The sequence below is a fragment of the Octopus bimaculoides genome, chromosome 4 (assembly GCF_046866305.1).
Source record: "Octopus bimaculoides isolate indiv1 chromosome 4, ASM4686630v1, whole genome shotgun sequence".
Classification (NCBI taxonomy): domain Eukaryota; kingdom Metazoa; phylum Mollusca; class Cephalopoda; order Octopoda; family Octopodidae; genus Octopus; species Octopus bimaculoides.
In genome coordinates, this window is record NC_142931.1 from 29,391,238 (window position 1) to 29,406,307 (window position 15,070).

The window sequence follows — 15,070 nt, forward strand, 5'->3', positions numbered from 1 at the left end:
ACAAACTATGTATGTATGTGTGTGTATGTACAGTCAAATGTAAGTATACATGTATATGAGAGTAGCTATCTATGTGCAACTCAAGTTGTTTATATATGTGAGTATGTTTTCAATCCTTAATAGTTTTGCTTTCATGACAATGTTGAAATCTACTCCGCAACTGGCATGCTTATAAAGACATATTCTTCTTTTATGTAAATATATAACATAAAATACTGAACGAACAAAATCAAGGGCATTAACGGAAACTAAAGATGAAAAAAAAAGCTGAAAGACTTGAAGAAGAAAGTTGAAGGTATAGAAGTTACAAGAAAGATCATGAAGAATTATAATAGCTATGTGCTTTCATATACTGTACTAATTTAAAGAAAACCATGACAAACATTCTCTTGCACCCAATAGTTGTAAAGAGAAAATAACAGATTATATTCAGAATATTGATTTATTTTTCAACCCGTTTCTCTATATTATATACCTATAATTTCTTGAGAGAAATCAGAATATATTTTGACGACTATAGTAGATATAATTTATGTATTTAATTATCATTTGTCTGCCATGTTATAATGAGACTAAGATATTTACATGAATTATAGCAGCAATTTATTTTAAAGCTAGATGCTAATAGCCTTCTCTCAACTAACTGATTAATGACGGCCTATATTTTTAAACCAGGTTGCTTAAGGCAAGCTGCATTAAATATGAAGCTCATGAATACAAATATTGTGCCAGTCACAATATTTTAAGTCGAATGCATTATCACCAATCCAACTACTCTCTTATGTTCAGATGACACCATAGGAATACATACATTTGTTGAAAATGTATTCATACATTTATACTATATTACATGCTGATAGCCTGAGCAAGGTAAGTTATACTGATGTTTAATTCATATATATACAAACACTAATCGACATATTAATGAATAAAGAAGGGGAATAGACAAAACAATATATTAGGTTGTTAACTCCATATTATTCTGGAGTTTTACTTTTGTGAAAGACATTTTGAGTAATTATTGTTCATTGTCTTTTGTTGTTGCTGTTTTTTTTCTTACAAGAAGAACACAGTAAGAAAGGAGAAAAAAATTGTTAAAAAGTGGTAACATGTGTAACAAATGTAATTTCTTACTGCACAGACTTAACAGAAGCAATACACAGCCAATGTAATGAAGCACACTACTTATTTTATAGAACTTCATGGAATGAAAAAAAGTTTATTTGAACTCAGAACATAAGTCACGAGGCATTTTGTATAACACTCTATTATTTCTACCATATCAGCTGTTTCACAGCACTAAAAATAATTATCAGAAGAATACAGGTATGTGAAAACAAGGTCAATAATAGGATTTTATGAAGGATGGAATCTGGAATAACAACAGGATTTGAGTAGGACAGAAGTTCGATATAAATATAGCAAATAATACTAAATTTGTATATTAATAACTTCTATATTACATATTGATAGAAGCTCAAACAGCAAAAATCAAGGAAAATATAACACTACACTTTGGTTTCACACATTTAAAATGAAATGGACCTTATGAATTTTTAAAATCTCCATTGAGAAAAAGAAGTTAAACCCAGTAATTAGGAATATTCAGCATTCAGAAAATTGTAATTTTAGGAGAGGCAAGTTGTATAAATTTAAGTAAGAAGTAAGCCTGATGGTTTGTGTCAAAAAATGCTTCTATACAAAGAAAAAAGTAAAATAATGATCAGTTACTAATCAATATCTAAGTAAATGAATACTACATAAATTAATGAATTTATATTGTTTATTGATTTTGCTATGACCAAATATTTCATGATATGACAATACAAGATTACTGATTTGTCTGAATTTGAAATTTATATTTTAACAAGAATAAGAAATGTGAGACAAAATAGCAAATAGGAATTCTTTGAATCAAGGGGTTCTTTAATCACAATAAATGTTAACTAAATTAAAATTTACAGCATTTTGATTAAGCCCATTATAACATGGAAAACGGTTATATGCTCATAGTACATACTGCTTTAGTGCTTCTGTTACAGATGAAGATTAGTTTTCTATAAGTCTACCTGTGGTCCCACTACACTTGTGTGTCCATATCTTAATTTAGGTACAGCACATGAAGTTTATGGCTTTTTCTTTTCAGCTTATACATATACCAGCGTGTGTTTTCAATAGAATATGGTGACTATCATTTTACAATTCTTTTAGTAAAATAATAATTCCAGAAAAAAGAAATAATAGTTCAAAATAATCTCTAATATAGTTTTAAAATCATTGCAGAAATACAGTTGTTTTTTTCTATTTTGTGTGTATGTGCATGTGCATCTGCAATAATTCACTTTTGCTTCAAATGCTTTTTTTAATCAACAGATAATATTAAATCCTCTCATTAAAACCATTCCAATTCATAATTACTGATAACTAACCAATTTTAATTTAATTTTAATTACAAATAAAACAATTTAAAATTACAATATTTACTTCTTAAATGAAAAATTGCAGCTACACACAGACATTAATGGTCAAACAGTGTAGTTGTGCAACAGAAATATTTATTGCCTTAACAGAGAAGGTAGTTTCTTGCAGCTGAAAATCTTGAGAGTGGAAATTGTTTTCTTTCCTTCTGTCTTAATAACAAATATCAAAAATAAACAGAACAAAACTGAACTGAGTTCAGAAACTTGGGGATTACCAAGAACCAGACTTCAATGATGATTAACAATATGTGATTCCCATGCTTCTTGATTAAGAATCTGACTATAGAGAAATCCCCTAACTGAAAATGTACTTTCTTCAGGGTTTAATGTATATAAACAAATGGGGGTGGGGGAAAAAACAATGATTTTTGATATGCATTTAATAGCCTGTATGCTTGTAGGTATAAGAATTATGAAGACAAATTTATACGTTGCAATCTCATACAATGACAAAAAGAATCTGTTATAGCATTCTTTACATACACATTAGCCAAGCTGCTTTAGTGTGTCGTATTCTATTTAATCAACAACATCATCATCACCATCAACCACATTATCATCACTATCACTACTATCATTTGCACCACTATCTAACCTACATAATGTCTATTCATTTGCTCACAAGTATCAGATAGTCTGTCTTAGCCAAAAAAACAAGCTAAAGATTGGTCCTCTCTTTATTGTGTTGTCTCTGTTGATTCATGCCTTTCTTTCCCAAGCAACTTTGTAGTAGAGAGCTAGAAGAAGAATAGAAAAGCGACAAAGAGAGATTAGGGTGGAGCAGGGAGGACAGGAAAGCCTGAGTAACAAGAGAGTAAGAGGAGGTGACATAAAGTCACATTATATCTGTTGGTCATACTAAATAGAAGCAATATGACCAAGTGGGTGGTGAAAAAAAAAAGACAACTGAAGTGATAGAATAGTGAAGGAGGGAGTGAAAGACAGCTAGATGATGACTATTGGTAAAGGGATCGAATAAGAATAGTATGAAAAACATGTCAGAAACGAGAATGAATAACTGCAGAGGCACAAGAGGCATAGTAAAATCACTGGTAGGCTTAGAGGCAAAAATCTTCATATGTAACATTTGCATAGTAGCAGTTAGCCATAAGAGTACATATGAAAATAATTCCTTTATAAGCTAAAAAGGCTCTCTAGAAGGTCATTGATAGATTGTATTATCTAAATGATCCTAATCAACTGTGGAATTAAATACAAGAGAGAAATGATGGAAGAAAACAAATGAAGCATGTCACTAATGAGTGATAGAAAAAGAGCTGTGTGAGAAAGAGAGAGAGAGTGTTTATTAAGGCAGCTAGCTGGCAGAACTGTTAGCACATCAGAAAGAATGCATAGTGGCATTTTGTCTGTCTTCACATTCCAAGTTCATAAGCTACTCATGCTGACTTTGCTATTCATCTTTCCGCGATTGATAAAATAAGTACCAGCTCAGCACTGGGGGTCCCTGTAATCAGTTGCCCACCTCCCACAAAGCTTCAAGCCTTGTGTCTATAATAGAAATCATCATCATCATTATAATCATTTTATGAGTGCTTTTCTATGCTTGCATGAGTTGGATGGGTCTTCTGTATCACTGTATTTGCCATTTGTTGCAATCCTTTGTGCATCTCCTTCATAAGGTTGAGGCTTCTGAAGCCAGTTTTATCAATGCATCCTATGTATTACTTGATCTTCTACTTCTAGAAATTCCATTTAATTTGAGTACTTAGCACTTATTTATACAGCTGTGTTGCATATAGAGGATGCCTATATTTATAAGCAGTCTCCATATGCATCTCTCCATGTGCATCAAATGTTTGCTGCAATGCAGTCTTCTTACTTTTACACTACATCTCATTCCTCTTATAACCAGTTATTTTTTCCTCTTCTTTTGTATTTGTTATTCAAGCACACTCATAATGTATATCCAACTGAATATACTCACTTTCAAGACTATGCAAATCCCCTACATTCAAGGCCCACATCTTGCTACCATGTAGTATCGTATTTCATACACAAACATTATAAAATCTTCCCCTTACATAGAGCCAGGTACCTCCATTAATGCCAGAAATGATAACACTCCCTGAGTTCTTCCCAATTTGTATTACTCTTGCTACTATACTTTTAGAATGCCCACCTCTAATCAGAGATATTGGGATTTTGTGATTTCTTAAAGGGAAAATTGGTTTATTATCTAATCAGCTGAAAAAGATGAGAGATTTGTACCAAAGGAAGGAATACTATAAGTAGCTTCCATATTAGCAGGATGTAAAAGATGTAACCTAGTTTGGATGAAATTGACAGATTTATTATTATATGTTTTTGGTTGTTTCATGCTGAGACCTTCCTTTAAAGGTTCTGGGTTGATCATGTCAATTCTGGAAGTATTCCAGTCAAGTGGTTATTTTATTGATTTCTATTTATCAGATGGCTAAGACATATCAGTTTACACTGGTACACACACACACAGTTTCTACCCACCAAATTACATTCCCAAGGCACACGTCAACCAAATGCTGAAGTGGAAGACACCTGTGCAAGGTGTTACACATTGAAATCAGTCCAGGAACCACATAGTTGTGAAACCAACTTCTTAATCTTACAGATATGTCAGCACCTATGTATAAGTGAAGATTAAATACGTCTGCTGAAAGTTTATACAAAGAATTACACAGATTAAGTTTAAAATGGAATTGCTGTATAAAATTAAATTATAAAAACTTAGATATTGGAATCATTTTATTTTCTATTGTCAATGTAAGACTAAACTAATACAAAAACTTACAAGACAAAATAATTATTGTAGACTGAAAAAGTTCACTAAATAAGAACCAACCATGTTATTATAAAGAAATTCATAAACTAATACCATTGGTCTATACAAAGATTGACTGAATTTATACAAAAACATAAAGACATTCAAACTTTTAACATTCCCAAAGCAAAAAAGACATAATCTACTTGAAGTTTTACCACATAATAGAAAAAATATTTGGCTATCTAAACATTTTGGAAAGGAAACAAGCATTAATCTCAGTAAAAGACATGACAGAATCTAAGGAAAATATGTGAAACAAAGCACTAAGCTTCACTATTGCCATCAATTCTGTTCTGTTTGATATTGAGCTGATTTTGAATAAGTAAAATGAGATAAATGGTCTGTGCAACACATAGAGCTATAACCTATAAATCTAAAAGTGAACATCTTATTCATTCAGCCATTCTGACTTTATATTTGTATATCACATGTCAATTGTGATACAAAGTGGTGAACAGTAATATATATGAAACTACTAAACTACTATGTCCGAAGTTAATAGATGTATGAAACTAATAAATTATGCTGTAGGAATTATCTAGAGTTCAGCATATAAAAATTATAGGTTATTCTTCTGAAACTAATGTTTTATTGAAATAGAACTATGTTTGTTCTACAGCTATCTTTAAGTGCTATTTTCACTTAGAGCTTAAAATAATTTACTTCCACATAATCATATCCAAGTAATCATTGGTCTTTAACCTTTACTGCAAACTTTTGAGATATTAGGAGACTATAGTTTTTCCTGTTACTTTTACACAGAACCGTTTTCAAACCATTTTTTCATGTTTTTCAGGTAAGTTTAGAAATTTTGGTATTTGTACAAAATATTAAAGCAAATGTTTTGTAACTGGATTCTTTTAATACTAACCAGTGACACATAAGAAGTAATCATCATGTGGATAAAATATACAATAGGTGAATAAACTATCCAAAGATATATATATTTCTTTATTCACTTCAGTGAAACATTTTAGACTACATACATAACTAGTCATATTTTCTCTTGTTACACAAAGACCACTGACTTTTCCAAGGTATATCTCAATCACTGAAGTTTAAAAGATATGCATTAATTTTCAATACAATAATAGTTACAATGATCTGTATTAGAGACTTAGGTTTCAAATAAAACTGTGAGCATCTTTTACATTTAAAATTCAAGCTATCATACAATTCCTTGATCTGCTAGATATACCAACCAAATTTCCTTCAAATGTTAAAATGGATTAGAATGATCATAACTATAACACTCATGCTCAAATCAATCAAGGGTAGATTAGGAACTAAACAGCAAGTAAGGCGGGCTTTTTTAAACAATTTTTGTTTTTACTTCTTATTTTAAATCAATGAAATGATAAAATGTAAACAATGAAAGCAAAGCCATAACTGAAAGGATACCTTTTTATGCTTGAAAGATTTTGCTCATACCATTGACTTGCTAACATTGTCATGTTAACTTGACATTGACCAGGTTCTTAGTCTAAATACTAATTTATTATTTTTTTGCTGGCCTGGCGAGTGCACAGAAACAACATAAAGTGAAATACCTTGCACAATGACACAATGCACCTCCTGGACTGGGAGTTGAACCCATGACTATATGGTTGGGTGCCTAGTTGCCTAACCAATTAGACAATTAATCACTCAGAAAACGAAGACTATTAAAAAAATTGTGCTGTAAAAGTAGAAGTTACTGGTTACACTTGATGTCAAACCTAGTTTCAAAGTGTTTTAGTAACTAAAATTTAATTCATGTTATCAGAAGTAAAGGTGTTATGAATATATTGATTAAATCTGTCCAATTTGAAATTATAAAAAAATTTGTGATCTTGATAGATATCCTCCTTAGTTAACAAAAACAGTTTTGTCAGATAGAAAAATACTTAAATGGTATTAGAACCTATAAAAACTCCTTAACCTAGGTTTTTTTTTTATTAAAGAAATTAATATCACAGCCTATCTAGAAAGATGGCAATATTTTTTAGAAGTAAGTTATAAATCAACATTTACTCTAAAGTGGCAGAATGTTCTAAGATTTGTTCTGACTTGTTCTGTATAATAATAAAATTTGAAAAAGTAAAATGCAATAGATCAAAGGAAATGAACTGAAATTTGAGTTTTAATACTAAATAAATGAATAGACCAGAAATGTTAATTTTACATATAAAAACTAACATTCCTGTATGAACTTATATTACTTTGTAACGATTATAAAATTCAAGTGTCAAAGACTTATGAATGTTATTTCAATTTTAAATTTGAAAGTCATGGAGTTGCAGTGAAACTGGTAATATATCAAGAAAGATAAATTAATTTTTAAGTTAAAATGATTTTCAAAAGATTCCTATAAATCTTTTCAGTTTACATAAATTGCTTTAAGCTGGAATGGGTTTGATTATTCAAGAAATTCCAAATGTTTTCCATAAATTGTTAGAGTTTATATTATATTGCAGGATACTTCTGCAAGATACTCAGCCACATCTAAGTGCAATGCATACTTTTTTTTAACTAAATTTAAGTATGTTGATAACAATAGTGATACATATATTTTTTCCTAGAATGTAACACAATTCTAGTAGAATAAACCAATCTTAAAACTTTCATATGCAGACTGAAATTATAATAATCCATATCACATGCTGCTACATCCAATGAATTCACCAACTTACATATCAAAACTTTACATTTCAATGCAAAAAATGGTGTGTTAATGTATAATGAGTTAGTGCAAATATTTTGACAAAAAATATTTCTATTGGATGCTGATACAATATAATAAATAAAAAAAAATGATTCTGTGTTAAAACTACTCAAGCATTATAAAAAGCGAGACACAAAATTCTTCAGCATTATAATTGAGGAAATAAAAATGAAGGCAATTTATCTGTGTAAGAATAGAAGAATTTGAAGCAATGGAACACCTGATTTATCAATAAGACGCTGTTCCAAACACATGATATTCTCAATAAAGGGCAACACGTACAGAGAAATTTCCTAGTAAGAAATTTCTGTAAACATGTTGCTCTTTATTTCCTTCTGGGAAATTTCAATCATAGCATAAAAGTAGAAATTAATGGTATTAGCTGAATGACAACATTTAGTTAATAATTATATATATATATATATATATATATTCATCATTTTAATACAATTTCTATACTGATATGGGTCAGACAAAATTTGCAGAGGTAAATTTTCTATAGACAGATGCTCCTCCTGTCACCAACACTCACCTGTTTTTCTATAACCAGATATATTTCCCAATAACCAGATATATTTATAGGGAAACTTGGAAAGAAAGACCACCACTTGCATGACAGTGAAACTTGCTTACAATAATGATGTGATATTAAAGCAAAGAGACAGTAACAAACACATAAATGATAGGCTTCTTTCAGTTTCTGTTGAAAAAAATCCATTCCCAAGTCTTTGATCAGCCCAGGGCTATAGTAGAACACACACATACACAAGTATGGTAATAAAACAGGGAAACTAGATCTCAGCACACTAAACTAGAACCAACGTATTTTTAAATTTATCTTTAAAGCTACAAAAGTTACTTAAGACTGACAGATTTATGTGTTGCATTTTCCAAATTTGATAAGTGCAATATGTGAAACTCTCACCACTTGAGACACTTATGTAGCTAAATAAAGATACAAATACCCACTCATTTATATATAATCATCATCATGTAATGTCCACTTTTCCATGCTTGCATGGGTCAAACAGAATATATTGCGACAAATTTTCTCTGGCAGAGTGCCTCATTTGTTTCCAAACATGGTATTATTTTCCTATGACCAGACATACATTTGACAGAATAATCTGAATGCTAAAGGGTTAAGTCAGTCAAAGCTAGGCTTGGAGATTAAACAACATAATTAGGCAGGCATACTTTTCTCCAGAAAATTTTAAAAATTCCATGTGACTTCCAATGAATAATGTAAGAGACAAATACTAAGAAAATTATTTTATACATTGTAAAATCTAGTAATTAATTATTAATTTGATAAGAATTTGATATGGCTGTTACTGATTTGAGACGATAAACAAGTCATTAATTGATCAATATTTTCAATAAGTAAAATTTCAATTAGTGTTTCAACAAGTCATTACAAAAAAATCTGATCTCCTGAATTTTAAATTTAGTAACTCTCCATGAGACCCAATTTCCTATATGATTTTATAAAGTCCTATTTACTTTATCATGAGTCCATATGTGGTTACTTGATTTGTTATGAATAGTAGCTACATAGCTTTCAAATCATAACTTAGTATCTTCAAAATGGAAGGACATATAATGGAATCCTGAATGTCAGAAAAAAAGGTGGTTACACAAAGAACAACTTAGATCATAGGTATGCATAGTTAAGGCTTATCAGGAATGAAAATATTGACATTCACATAGGTTACACAGTGGAACAATGTACATGTGGGTAATGTCAATGTGCATGTATGACAGTGTGTAAATCATTTAACATAAAAATTGGGCATGTGAGGCATCAGAAGTAGTGTGCAAGAGAGAAGACTGTGCTAGTATGGTCATGTGATGTGTATGGATGAGGACAGCTGCATTAAGAAGTACCGATCTTTAATTGGGGAGGGAAAACATGTAGAAGGGGTAGACCTAGGGAAGACATTGGACAAAGTGATGAGAAAGGATCATCCCATGATGGGCCTCACAGAGGAAATGACAAAGGACTGAGACTGTCTATGCATACAGGCATGTCCTCTACATCCCTCTCTTAGCCGAGAGATCATAATCTTGCAGGCTTATGGGTGCTGGTGCCATGTAAAAAGAACCATGCTGGTGCCACATAAAGGCACCCATGCCAGTGTCATATAAAAGCCCCCAGTACACTTTGTAAAGCAGTTGGCATTAGAAAGGGGATCTAACCATGCCAAAAGAGGCAAATGGAGCCCGAGCAGCTCTCCAGCAGGCCAGCTCCTGTCAAACCATCCAATCCATGCCAGCATGGAGAGCGAATGTTAAACAGTGATGATGAGGATGATAATAGTGAAATAATGTAGATGATTGTGAACTTACTTAGATGTTATCTTATTTCTCAATTCAAGCCCCAGCAAAAACAACTTTATATTCAAGGAATACCCATTAATTCCGCTAAATATATCTCCATTCTTCACAATGCTGATTATTCTCCAGGTCAAAAGAAATAATTGTAGTGGACATGAACTAAATGCTTGTTAATGCAATTTCTTTAGTCCTTATATATACATCTGCTGTTTAAACTTCCAGCTTTGTTTCTTTATGTATTCCTAATTACCAAAATCAATGCAATTACTTCAAACTTAGAGAGTAACTCATTAAAATTTTAGGAGTTAATCATTTTATAAGAAATGGTGTTCATTTGTTGGTTGTTGGGTTTTTTTTTGTGTATGTTTTTTTTTTAACTGGTTTGATTTGGATGAAAAGGTTATCCTCATGTCCTTTGCAGGCCCACTATGTGGACGGTGCTCCTCTTGAATATCAATAAGTTAAAGGTAGTGACATAAACATGGTAACAGAGGAAAGTTCAGTTTGTTGACATTCAGGAGAGAGGAAGTTTGAGGCCTGAGGAGGGTTGTGGCAGGTGCAGTATGTTTAGAGATTAGACAGTTGATTTGTAATATTTCATTCTTGAATCCAATCAAGAACTACAATATTTGATTATAGTATTAATTTTATCAACTTGATAAGATGAAAGGTTAAATTGATCTTAATGACATTCTAAATCATCTCTATAGTTTCCATATTTGTTATCAGCATAAAGCCTACTACATTGCCAAGTGGTTGAAAAAGAGCATTATTTTGCTTCATTATTGAATATTTCAAGTTACATATTTCAAAAATACTTTTGTTATAATGTTTGCATTTTCATTGTTGTAACTGTATGGAAGACATCTTCTATTGCAAATTATTATGATTTGATTTGATTCTTAAAATTATTTGATTATCTATTGTATTTATTCAAAACTCACAAACAAACAGTTGCTCACCTTATGTAGATAAGATATCTGTATGTTTATATATTGATATCATATGACTTTAAAATATTGGTACTTGGAAATTTCATGAGATCATATATTTTTCAAATTCAATTCTTCACCTGTTTAAATTATTTATATCATATCATCATCATCATTTAACATCCGTCTTCCATGCATGCATGTGTAAGACAGGTGACAGGAGCCAGCCAGGTAGAAATCTACCCTAGGCTATTGTGTCTGTTTTGGCAAGATTTTTATAGCTGGATACCCTTTCTAACACCATCCACTCTGCAGAGTGGACTCAGTGCTTTTTCGTGACATTAGTTTTGGAATGATTTTTACAACTGGATGCCCTTCCAAATGTCAACTGCCTAACAGTGTGAACTGGATGCTTTTTATGTGGCACCAACATTGGCAGTGACACCAAGTAACTCGCAAGACAAGGAATTATGAGAGGGGCAAAGGCATTTGAGAAGGGGAATTTGTGTCAGAGGATGAAAGGTTAGAGTGACAGAAAAACAGAGAGGCAGAAACATGTGTCTTGCTATAGTGGAGGGAGCATTGGAGGAAGAGATCCGGTATCAGATGATGAAAGGTTAGATGTGACAGAGAAATAGAGAGGGATAAATTGCTAGTGTGAAAATTACAAAATAACATACGCAGTTATACACAATATAAAATCAAAAAGAAAAAAATTCAACTGTTACTAATTGCGACTGAGGGTACTAGGTAGCACTTATATTGCTAGAAATAAGAGTTAAACCCTTAGAACTACAAGGAAGCACATTTTCATATACTGACAGGGGAGATAACCGCTCTATAAGCAAAACTAGACCACTGGACTAGACTAGTTTCATTGGTAAAATTGCAGACTCATCACCAGTGACTATTCCATAATTGAATGGCTTCACTAAATCCAGATGGTCAGAATATATATTTACCATATAAATTCATGGGTGGGTTAGCAAAGTGCTAACGTGAATATATATATATATATATATATATATATATACTACTGAAATGTCAGTTTTTTAAATAATTCTATTATTTTAATATTGAAAGTATTATATGAGATTACTGAATCTGCTTTGTAAAATCCGGAGATTGAAAAGAATTCTACATGCACTCTAGTACTCAAACTATTCAATCAATGCTAGGAATAATTTGTCAAAATTTCAAATAACAAACTTTTTCACTGGCTAATAATTATATCCTAAATGTTATCTTCACTATAATCATCAACAGTTTAATGGCTCGCTTTATACCAATGTATGTTAGATAGCTGTGCATAATAAGCTCTCTCATTTGGGTAATAATTATAAATAAAAATAGGAAATGAAATAATTATCGAGAAATACACTGGTGTTCAAGTGTTAAATCTTTATTTCATTAATTAGTTAATTTCATTAACTAATTGAATTTTTTCCCCCAAAAAAATAAGGATGACGGATGATGAAATCATAAATCAGTTTAGATCAGTAATAAAACTACGCATAAATTTTTTTTCTTTTTATCATTTAATTGCTAAAACAAAATCCTATTTGAAGTCTGCCAATCTATAACACAAAAATAAATAAGAAATAATAATCTCAGTTTCATTTTAAAATAGTTTAGCCGCATTTGCATGCGTGTGTGTGTAAGAATTTTCAAAATACCTCAAGAAATATTAGAGTCTACAAATGTATGAATCACCAGGGTACATCATGCAAACTGACCAATTTATAAAAATGTACAGTTATGAGCTTCATCAGCCAAACTGAAATGAGAGTTGACAAGAATTTTTCTAGATAAAATAGTCCCAAGGTATCAAAATTTAGTCAACCTTCAAGAGAAGTAAGTACTAACTTTATTGCCAAGTGCATCATCAAACATAATCACAGCTGTATTCAGAGCTATTAATATATCATTTTCTAAAATAAATGAAGAAATGGATTTCAAGAATCTGGAGCAAAAGTCTATGAGTACTAAATAAACTAACATCAAGAGCTTCATTGATTGACTGATGAAGGAAACAATACTATTAAAAGGTGAAAAATTATTGTGATCCCTAGTCAGTAGTTAATGGAGATAGGGCTTCCTCTTCTTGCTTCATGTAGCATAATGTGTGTGTGTGTGTTTACAAGCATTGCTAGCATAACTCCTAAAGGAGTTCTTGAAGAATATTTTTTTCTCTTTTATCTTATCATGGATAATTTTACTATTCATCATCATCATCATCATCATCGTTCAACGTCCATTTTCCATGCTGGCATGGGTTGGATGGCTTGACAGGATCTGGTCAGTCAGGGATCTGTCCAGACTCCAATTGCTTGTTGTGGCATGGTTTCTAGAGCTGAATGACCTTCCAAATGCCAACCACTTTATTGAGTGTGCAGAATGCTTTTTACATACCACCAGCATAGCTGCAGTCATGCAGCACCAGCATGAGTGCATTTTATGTGGCACTGGCACCTGTAAAAGACAAGCCTGTATTTATGGATGGCAGTGATTTTACTTGGCTTGACAGGTTTTCTCAAGTACAACAAATCACCACAACTCCCAGTTCCTTTTCATTTCCTCAGTGAGGCCCAGTATTAGCTTGCACATATCTCTCCTTTTAATATTTCACAAGAGAATGTAAATTTTGTAATGCAAAGTAACGAAACATCAGTCAGTAACAGAGCACTTTACTGAAAAACAGATGGTTCAGAAGTTTGCATTACAACCACAATGTCCCGTGTTCAATCCTGCTGTAGCATCTTAGACAAATGTCATTTTCTATACCCTTTGTTTAACTCAAACATTGTGAACAAAAACTGAGTAGGCAGAAACTGTACAAAAGACCTTGTCATATACTGAGTCATATTGAATCTGTCTGAAAGTTATTTTAATTTTGAAACTTTCACATTAAATCAGAAGTAGGTAATACAGTTCATCAAACAACTAAGTCCTCATTGTCAAACAATGGAGAACCACTAACATAACATGATGACATTTTGGCCAGCATGCCAGCTACAATTATCCAGTAGATGTTTAAACAAGTTATTTAGTATTGGTACAGTTATGATTATGTGGTTAGGAAGTTTGCTTCCCAGCAATTTTGGTTTCAGGTTTAGTCCCACAGCATGGCACCTTGGACAGTTCTCTTCTACTATCTCCCATGGGTAGCCAAAGCCTTATGAGTGAATTTGGTAAATGGAAACTGAAAGTGAGTTGTGTGTGTGCATCACTCTCTCTCTCTCTCCATCCCCCTCTCTCCCTCTCTTTCTCTCTCTCTTCATTCTCTTCATTTTGACACTGCATAATAGTTGCAAATGAGTGTCACTGCCACAAAAACATTATCATTCATTTCTAATCTTACATGAAACCATGTTTAATCATGAGAAAATATTACCTGGCTCAAAAGTAAATGAGAGTTAGCGAAAGGATAGGCATCTGGCCATAGAAAATCTGCATCAACAAATTCCTTATGAACTTTGCAAGCATGGAAAAGTGAATGTCATGATGATGGTGATGATGGTGTATATTGGTTTTTCAGAAGCAGTTAGAAGATTTAACATTGGAAATAATGTGTGAAGAGAATTGTTATAACAAATTAATAAATAAATGGGAATTTTGCTTTGGTGTTTTTTTTTTAGCTATTTTGCTGGAAAGTCTAATATCAGTATGCTTTTTGTTATCTTATTAATCTGGAGAGAGAGAAAAATGAATATGTGGAAAAAGATATCTTCAGAAATATAGGACAAATTAATTATATTAAGTCATAGCTTTAATCTCATCATCTTTCAGTTTTTCC

At 31.8% G+C, this 15,070-nt stretch overlaps 1 protein-coding gene across 7 annotated transcripts in view; it reads right to left on the bottom strand.

Moving 5' to 3' along the window:
* The window catches only part of LOC106882996 (opioid-binding protein/cell adhesion molecule), a 794,708-nt gene that overhangs the window by 575,374 nt on the left and 204,264 nt on the right, over positions 1–15,070 (bottom strand). The window lies entirely within an intron of this gene.